This window comes from Centruroides vittatus, unplaced genomic scaffold, assembly GCF_030686945.1.
Source record: "Centruroides vittatus isolate TY-2023 unplaced genomic scaffold, ASM3068694v2 contig_726, whole genome shotgun sequence".
NCBI classification, from domain to species: domain Eukaryota; kingdom Metazoa; phylum Arthropoda; class Arachnida; order Scorpiones; family Buthidae; genus Centruroides; species Centruroides vittatus.
Window position 1 is genome coordinate 258,058 of NW_027122463.1, and position 10,250 is coordinate 268,307.

General features: G+C 30.2%; 1 long non-coding RNA gene across 1 annotated transcript; it reads right to left on the reverse strand.

The window, feature by feature from the left end:
* Window positions 1–6,150: 6,150 nt before the first annotated feature.
* LOC136980808 (uncharacterized) lies at window positions 6,151–6,575 on the reverse strand. The gene is made up of 3 exons (XR_010881610.1): window positions 6,457–6,575; window positions 6,310–6,378; window positions 6,151–6,226 (listed from the first exon to the last, which is right to left on the reverse strand). It is a non-coding gene; the product is annotated as an uncharacterized lncRNA (long non-coding RNA).
* Window positions 6,576–10,250: the final 3,675 nt, after the last annotated feature.

The following is a 10,250-nucleotide window of genomic DNA, read 5'->3' on the forward strand; positions in this document are numbered from 1 at the left end:
CAAGGATTTATGAATATTTTGGACAAATATCTTTTAGAAAATAACATGAGTTTGAATCTTATGAAATCTAAAGATGTTGTTATTGTTTTTCGTAATGGTGGTAAACTTGCTAAGTCGGACAAATGGTGGTTTAGAAACGATGTGATTCAGGTAGTTTCTCAATATAAATATTTGGGTGTTGTATTTAAATTTAACGGAAATTATAAATCCCATATTCAGATTGTGAAAAGGAATGCTTTTATTAAAACTGATAGTTATTCAGATGTGTAGGTCGGCTAAACTACGTAATTTAAAAGATTGTTTAAAGATTTTTAATTCAATTTTCACATCATCTTTGTTATATGCTGCCGAGGTTTGGGGTTATCAATCTGAGTTGGATCCGGTCCTGGCTAATTTTATTAAAAGATTATTTGGTTTGCCTCGTTGTACCCCAAGATATTTGATTTTTATGGAATGTTCGCTATTACCTTTGTCTTTTACAATACTAAATAAGTGTTTGAATTGGATCTTTAGGACTATTGATTTGGATGAAAAGCGATGGAGTAGAACGTGTTTAGGTTATGTGTTAAATAAAAGGGATCTGCTGTGGTCCAAAGGTTTAAGGAAAATTTGTGCTGATAACGGTATTAATTTTGATGAATTGCTAAATAATTATCACTGTTGCGCTACTTTGAAATTAAATTATTTTGACAACTTTATCTTTGATTTAAATCGTCGTATTAATGTAAGTTCTTATAATGTTTGGTATAAGCACTTAAACAAATCTTTCTTCGACTGCTTGATTTATAACAATAATCTCTCTTTTAATATTTGCTCCACGATAATGCAAATCAGATGTAATTCCCTTAATTTTTTACAGAACCATCGCAGAGAAATTTGCATATATTGTCAGGGCGATCTGCCATTGGATGCTTTTCACGTGATAGCTAGATGTACAAACTTAGAAAAAATACGTGAAAGTATTTTTGGTATTCCTAGTATTCAGTTTGATAAGTTTTTGGCCCTCATTGGTAATGAATGTAATTTTGATTTAATTAATTTACCTAAAAAATAATTTAATTTTTTGAACAAATCTATTATTGTTTTATTGTACTTTTTGTACGAAGTTTGGCGTATATTTTGTGTTAATTTGCATATTAAAATATTTGATTTGACCGAAAGGTGGCATTCGCTTCTTTCCTTTAAAGTGTGTTCGTTGCAAGAGATTTTTGGGAGTCTATCCGCTGTTAGACGTGACTGCTTAACTCTTTTTTGCTTTTCTTTTTTAGGTGGGTGTGATTACTTTTACTTTTTTACTTATATAGTATTCTTTGTTCGGATAGTTCTCCCCACATTTGTTTTCTTATATATATATATATATATAAATTTTGGTTAAATATATAATGTTATCGTTTTGTGTAATATATTTCTTTATTTTTTGTATATGTTCAGTTTCTCTGTAAAATTTATGTATTGTATTTGTATATTAGTTTTGTTGTAAATGTTATGTTTTGATTTTGTACTCCCACATCATGGGTTCGTCCTAGTATGACTAAAAAATAAAAAAAAAATATTTAAAAAGAATGTATATTTACTTTTTTTAGTTTTAAGAATTAATTTTTCATGTTTTAATAAGATAATTTATAAACTTTAATCATTAGTGTTGTCTATATTCTTAATGGAAAAAAACAAATCATATATTAGGCTATATTAATTTATTTACTTTGGTATACAGACAATGTGGATATTTAAAAATATACAGTAAATTCATTTTACATATAGCTTTCAGTTTGGTGTATCAATTTTGTTTTACTGCTATTTATTTTATCGATCTTATTATCAAGAGTTTTACAAATGTCTGCAAGGACGTAAAGTAATAAATTTTGCGAATTTTCAATAATATATTTCCGGTTTAATCTTTGATATTTTAAAAGATTTTAAAATTTCTACTCAATATGTAACCGGTTCATGAATTAGGATGAGGATTAAAATTCATTAATTCTATTGTATTCTTCTTCTTGGGGGGAATGAAATTTTGAGATGGTAAATTCGGATCAATATGCGTGTAGCTTTCGTTTCCTTTTCTGACACTTCTTCCAACACCACTCGAATGGTATCGAATAGTTTTTCTAGTTTGGCAGGTTTCCATTTTATTAAGGTTCCGTCTTGGATAGATTTTACTAAATTTATCCGGACGATGAGTATATCTTTTTAGATTTGTAATAAAATGTGAAAGACTAACAAACTTATCAATGGCTGCCCAAAAGCAGGGCCGCCCCTAGCTTTTGTGGGGCTCGGGGCAAATCTGAAATTGCGGAACCCTTTCTAAAAATAAACTAAATATTAGTAAAAAAACCAAATGTAAGTTTGTTTTTTTACTAAACAAGTAAATTTTAACTTCGACAAAATACTGAAATTGGTGCTTTAAATTAATCTAAAGGAGGAGAAAAAATGAAAACAGAAGCTGAAGATAAGAATCAATTTACGTTACAATTATGCATTTCTAGCCAGTTTGCTGGCCCCTCTTCGGACTATTTAAATATATATTACACAATATTGTTTAAATTTAAAAATTACTATTTACAATAAATGCCACTTATTTATTATAGAGCATTGCTGTATTTTGACATTTAGACGAAATTTTAAACTTAATTTGAGGCAGTTGAATATATTACATAATAATTTATTGAATTTAACTTTATGTTTCTTACAACCTTTTGAATTATGCACTTTATTACTGTCGTGATTGACATAAATACAAGATTCCACATATAAGTCATTTTCATGTTGAATCTACCCGAATATATTGATAGAGGTACAGTACACGTTACTTAAGAATTACTTACTAAAAACTGTACCAGACAGCACCACGCATTGTATAATGTAGTTATAATAGAAAAATTAAAAATTTCCTTAAATGCTACCCCGAAATACCGTCCTGCAAAGTTTAACAGTGGTAATACGAGAGGACGCAGCTAAGTTTTTCAAGAGCCAGTTTTCTTCGGAGTAATTACTAAAATTATCACTAAACACCTTTGGCTGGTAAGACATTTATTTGCTTATATATTAACATTTTCAACTTATTCTATAGGCTATCCTCAGGTGACAAAGCTTGGAACATCAGTTACAAACTGTTCCAAAAGAGAGTACAATTAATATTAGAACTACAACATAACGGAATATAATTTACATGTTACTTTTATTTATATTTAATTTATGGCAATTCAAGTGCCCTAGAACTAGGTTATGCATCTCAGGCTTTTAATCATACAGCAAAACGCATTTATAATTATCATTCAGCACTGCGTTAACACGAGGGCACGTGAGATATGTCCATAATAAAACTATTCAATAAATTAGTATACACACCAGTGGAGGTTGCTGATGTTCATGATAAATCTTGATTCCGTTTTGGATTAATTTATAAGAGTATCGTTCTTCCCTGTTAAAAAAAAAAATTATCACTTTGACGTTGAAATGTACTGTAAATTAAACACCAGATTTTATAATTTAGTGTTATTAAGCGTACATTTCGATCAGAGTTGGTCATTTTAATAGAATTTGTGACACTCTAGCGTTACCTCACTGATATTTTACGGCCATGGGTATTGTACATAATATAATTGTACATGATGATTTATTTACAACGTTTTGCAACATCAAAAACTCAATCCACACGTTAAAGGATACATATATCATGTTTAAAAAACATAGATTTCATAATATTTGAAAACACTTCGTTAATATTCGTAATTAATGTACCGGTGTTCAACGATATCTAGAAAAAAATTTAAAATTCGAAATTCATCCATTTCAGGACATGCTCAAGACATTTTCGTAAAAAATGTTTTTGCCAATACTCATCATTATGATATCTTTAATGCTGCAACAAACATTTCATTTGTACAATACACTCGTGCTACAAGAAAATACCTACGCGAAAACACGCACTTTCTACATCTGCATATTACAGGAATTTTGTCACATATTCAATGAAATATACATAAAATTTATACAATAATTATCTATATAGTCGTATATATGCGAAAGTAGAATTGTCATACATAATAGGTAACGACTAAAATGCCTGGATGCTGTCATTCGCAGCCTTATCGTACTTTTCTTCCAAACAGACTTGCCTGATTGTAAATTGAGGTGAAAAGTTTCTGCACGGATGTACTGCTATCAAGTAATCGCATTGTATCAGACTGAAGCCGAAATGAAGTACTAGTACTCGCCAAAATCACATTCAGTCTCTAATTGTTCGTAATTTATTCACGTGTTTACAGTAGCATTTTCAGTTTCACAACGACATCCAAATTTCTTTAATTCGCATAAGGTTGCGTTTATACAGACGCAAAAGTAGGAAAAGACAAGCGAAAGAAAACTTTTCGGATCAGAATTTCTACTCGCGATGCAGTTTATGCAAAAGAGGGAAACTGTCCTCAAAAGTTTAACAGGTTGAATTTTCTCTGGTATTTCTCTCTTCATAAACGCAGCTAAGTTACGGTTAAGGTGTTCTTTGTGCCAGTATTCCTTGTTTCATTGACGTTACTTGATGCGTGGTAAAACTGTTGTACATTACGTTCACGTCAATCTAAATATATACTACAACGCAGAAACATTTATGTATACATATAATTTATCATTTAAATGTTGTAAATTCTTCTACGATGTAGAAGATGAACGCCTTCTTTGGATACTTAGTGAATTGTTTTATTTCCACTTCGACAATTCTTCTTTGCAAGAACGCCACTCAGTTGGATGACGGTTGAGAAAACTGAATACATTCCATTTATCATCTATAAAACAAAAAACAAATTCTGTAAATACTATCGAAATAACATTTGAAATCATTTAACTTATTCCAAATTTTAAACATTTTTATTCAATTACTATTTAAAAAATAACTTTTATATTATTAATTATAATATATAAAATTGTGTATGGTGCCATCTAGTATGATATTTAATTATAAAAAAGTTCATATATTATAATTATTATTATAAAATAGCAAACAGGCTTAATTTTGAGGAAAGTGATGAGTTTTACAATTTTTTTTAAATATATAAATGTTAATAATGTGTAAAATTTCCACTTTTGAAACCCCCTAAACCCAAAAGAGTAAAAAACGGGAAACAATTCCGTGTGTATTGGAATTTATTTCGTTTAATATCTCATGATGGGGTAAAGATTAAAAAACGAAATTTGGCTTGGTGGTTTGTGCATTGATGCTATTAAAATTTGGTGGTTAAAGATCGAGGAGGTGGGGAGATAGTGGGTAGTCACATGTCATATCTCGAGAGGGGTCGGACTTAATAACGATTTTATTCGTTATTAGCATTGAAATTTTTTTTTTATAAATTTCATTGCTACCCTGAAATTAAGCTTTGTGCCATTTTATAATAATTTAATAACATGAGATTTTATTATTAAAAAAGATTTTAACAGATGGCGTTAAATACAATTTTATTTATTACGATTAATAATATAAAAGTTTTTTTAAATAAAATCTTTTAACAGCTGGAAAGTTACGCAACTCCTTGCTTGATTTTTCATATATTGCAACAACATGAAGAGTTATGACAGAAGTGCCATTCTTCTCGCAGTTGCACTTCATAGTTTGGCATTTCAAAGTGCAAGATCGTTTGAAAAGTCTTGTCTTCATTGGCAGAGTCCTCCACTAGCAGAGTTAATAGGACAAAAATGCTTTATGTAGCTCAAAAATAGCAAATGTACAGTACCAAATGAGTTTTTTTACACCAGACTCAAAAAAGTGGCCCATTTTGGCGCAAAGTAGCCAAACATTGCAACATTGCTGTGAATAACTATTCATATTCTACAACGCTCCCTAATGACGAGCAGCGGAAGTATGCTTTTACTAGTGAATGTGTACAGATAACTCTGTAGTATAGATTCTCCGATTACTTTAGTGAAGGTGTTCTGTACATTCACTAGGAAAGGAATACGTTCATTGACCATCCGTTTTCAGTCTAACATATAACAATCGGAAAGTAAAAGCTACGACCAGTTTAATTAAAGTTTTAAACGAATTATCTGAATATTCGCGTATTTAATTTACAATATTCATCGATACGTAAAAACTGCGAACTAAATAATGTCATATAAGCTGTTTTACTTAATTAACTTTGCTCACCCTTACGACAAAGTCTCTTTTAATTACGAAAAATCCTCCAATCGATATTCCTATGGCTCTTCCTTCGAATCTCTTCATAAAATCGATTATCTGTAAACAGGAAATGCATAAATATATCTTCGTCTATAATAATTTATAAATACAACATTTCGCAAACGAGGAAAAACATGTACTTTATACTTATATTCCATACTTAAATTTGCATCCGAAAATCTTCCAATAGAAATGAAATTGTCGTAGAACTGTAAATCAATTCAAAAGATAATTTTTATTTGTAGTCTAAATTTGTTTTTCGTGCTAGAAACAATGGAAAAACATACCTGAGAAACCAAATTTGATAATGCCCAGGCTGTCAAAACTGATCCCGATAGATAAATTACGCATAGTATTGTTAAAACGATTCGAGTTTCTTCAATCATATCGATAAAAATTATCGCATACAATTGAAAACTGGAGGCATACATAAAATAAATGTAAACAAGTGGAAAATATACATTCCACCTGTCACTAATGTTGTAAAAATTGCCATATTTCAAAATGACTCTCAATCAAATTTTCTATGAATTCATTCAGATACAGATGATGTTTCTTTGCATCGACCAATTTAGAAGATAATTGGACCAATCTGTTTCTTATAATAACAAATGCAATCATACAGCAAGTAAGAATCGAACATGTCTGACCGCATGTATAAAACCACCATAATTGAGTTAAAACTGAGCAGGCAAAAGCTTCGAATGCATCTCTGTTCTCGCGGTATATTGAAAAATATGCCGTCATCGAAAATAAATAACTTATAACGCAAACTACAAAAGACACAGCGAAAATTGTTAACAAGTATATTTCTTTTTGTTTTACCCATTCCATTTCTCCTTTATAACTACTGATTCTACAATGAATTGTGAATTTCCTTCTGTTTACTATAGTCATCTGTATGGCCATGTACAGAGATATAAATGATAATAATGCTTTCAGCTGTTTTGAGGAAAATCGCATAACGTAAAAAGCAGAACACATGATATCATCTTTGAACATTACAACGAAACAATATAAAGCCAAAAACCACATTATTACTTCTACCGCAGAAGCGTAAATCTTATACAAGAGGGATGGCTTCTTGCTCATTGAGTTCCCTATGTTGCAAGAACTGCAGGGCAAAATAAAATCCAGTGCGAAAATTGATTTTACTGATATTATTGGGGCCATTAAATAGCGAATGCAATACGTGTCCTGCGATTTAGTTACTTCAGTTTGCATGGTGAACTGTACTTTTAATTAAATTAGTTTATGTCTGTACACGAGAAGTATTTCTGTTTATAAGCGTTTTAAAGGTAAGTCTGTTAGTTGAGTCTGTTTTCGATATGCCAAAGGTTTCATAATGAGAAATAAATAACGTGAAATATGTTACGCAGAGATAAGATAAACGTGAATTTTCAAATAAATATTCGTAAAATTGTTTATAATGATTTATAATAATAAACGTGTATAACATTCTGACACTTCTATAATGTTTACACGTTAAAATGAAAGCTGGACATACCCAAATTTGAATGAATCGATTTAATATTAACCAAATAGAAACTGTGCATGCTCTTTATGTCTCGATTGTTCTTCTACATTATAAATAAAATATTATAGTAAAAACTCTTTGTAGTAATTATCCTTAAAGCAATCAACGTTTCACTTACCTAAACATTTGGTTAATAATTCAGAGAATATTCATCGGATCGTATATTTTTCTAATTTATTTTATTCTACTTCTATCATATTTAAGACTTCGTAATTCGTGAACTTCGACTCAGTTTACATTGCTGTAAGGCAAAATTAATTAGAAAAGCAAAAAAAAAAAAATTAAATTTAGTGGCAGAATAAATTATTTTGAAATTTCTGGTATTTGTACTGTTAATTGTATATACTTGTAAAGTAAAAAGTATTGTAATCTTTTGCAATTTTCTAAATTAAACTTGCGATTGTATAAATTTGCATCATTTTTAAATTTCTACTATTAGTTCACACTCTCCCTATATATATTTATATATCTTGTTAAAAATTTCAATCGTTAATAAAATACTTTTTATTCATCCACTCAAGTTCAAATACATTTTTTTAAACTTGTAGTGGATGACACTTGATGTTAATACAGTTTTTTCAAATATTAATTCATTAATTAAATTTAATTAATTTAATTTTAGTTTTATATGGGAGAAAAAATTTTCTCTTATATAAGATACAGTAAAACCTGTTTTTATGCGGTGGATAGGGACCGCATAAAAAAACGCATAAAAAAAATCGCACGAAACTTCACGAATGGCTATAAAAAATAGTTTTCGCAACACAATTTAAAAATTATTTTTTTATGCGGTCAATAGGGACCGCATAAAAAAGTCTCACAGAAAATAACTCAAAACCGTACGAAATAGAATTTATTGACAACAGATGTCAGCACTTAATTGCATCGTCTCGTCTATCGTCTGTTTTACATATTTTTGTCCAGGTGGTGTTTTGTTGACTTAAAAAATAAATTATTTCATTTTTCGCATATTCATGCAATAATATTAGTATAATAAGTTCATTTATGCTATAATAAGTTTATTTAGCTATAATAAGTCAACGTGAGACATGACAAATCGCACGAGACTAGTCGCCAACTATACCGCACAAAAAACGACCGCATAAAAACAGGTTTGACTGTATTTAGCATATATATTATACATATATATATATTAAATGTAATTATTTAATAAAAAGTAACTAGAATAAAATTTTTCTTTGTTGACCTAAGTAGGAATTGACTTTTAAAAACATTTTTTTTTATATTACTTGTTTATACGAATAATGAGAACCAAACACTACAATGTTATATACCGTATTTTACGGACTATAAGACGCACTTTTTTCTTCGAAAAATTGCCTCCAAAATTCAGGTGCGTCTTATAGTCCGTAGCGTCTTATAGGTATTGTGGTCTGAAGACCACGTGTTCTGTCGCCTAACCGGCTCGTAACCAACCCCTTGGGTGGTTCACGGTGTAAAGAAGGGAGAGGCCCTCATAGCGTAAAAGCTTCCTGTTGTAAAAGTTAATGGGAGAAGGGGAGATATGTGGTCCAAAGATCACGTGTTCTATTGCGTGATCCTTGGGTGGGCCGCAGGGTAAAGAAAGGATGGGCCGCGTTTTCGGAAGAAAAACAGAGAGGGGGAGGGAGATCGCGCATGCTCAACGGAAGAAGAAGGACTTTTTCGGAAGAAAGAAGGGAGAGTAGACGTGTAGACGATAGAGTCGCGAGATTGTTTTTTTTTGTGCGTGTTGTTTCTTTTGTTTTAGTGTCTGTTACAGCGAAGGGACAGAGTAGTGATTGGAAGGACTAAAATAAACTTTAAGTTCCTTGCATTGGAGTCATAGTGTGTGTAATTTATTTCATTGAAGTTTCTTTTTGTTTTGTTCCTGCACGGGGAATACTCTAAAGATCGAGTACTTCCCCATAGTACTTTTTAAAAAAAATTGCTTAAAAATTAAGGTGCGTCTTATAGTCCGTAAAATACGGTATTTCATTTTAATTAAAAATACAGATGTTATCTTTGCTGTTTAAAAAATACTGAAGAAACTAAATCGTCTTCATTTCCGTCATGTATAATTATCTGGGAGAAAAGCAGTCTTTCTTCGCAGAGACGAATTTTTATTGGAGGTTATTCCTCTGTAAAATTATTTTGCAGAATCTAGATAATTACAGGCTAAATAATTTTTCAGAAGCCAGATGATTAGAGGCTACATAATTTCGCAGAGGCCTAGCCTCCAACGTAAAATCGTGTCTGCGGAGAAAGACATTTTGATTCCTGATGATTGGAGATGACTTAAATTTTGCTATATTTTTGAAATTCTTAGATTTATAATTATTAATAATATTTAAACATATAACTGCAAATAATAATAAAATATACAGTACATAAGACATTTATATGTTATACACACATAATTAAATATAGAGTAAAATCAATAAAATGTATTTATTCTGTACGTTTTGTAGACTTGACTCACGAATATTCCTGCCGAAAATTTCGATTAAATAATTAAAATTTGGGATAAAATGTAAACTCTAATAACATTAAAGTCGATTTTAA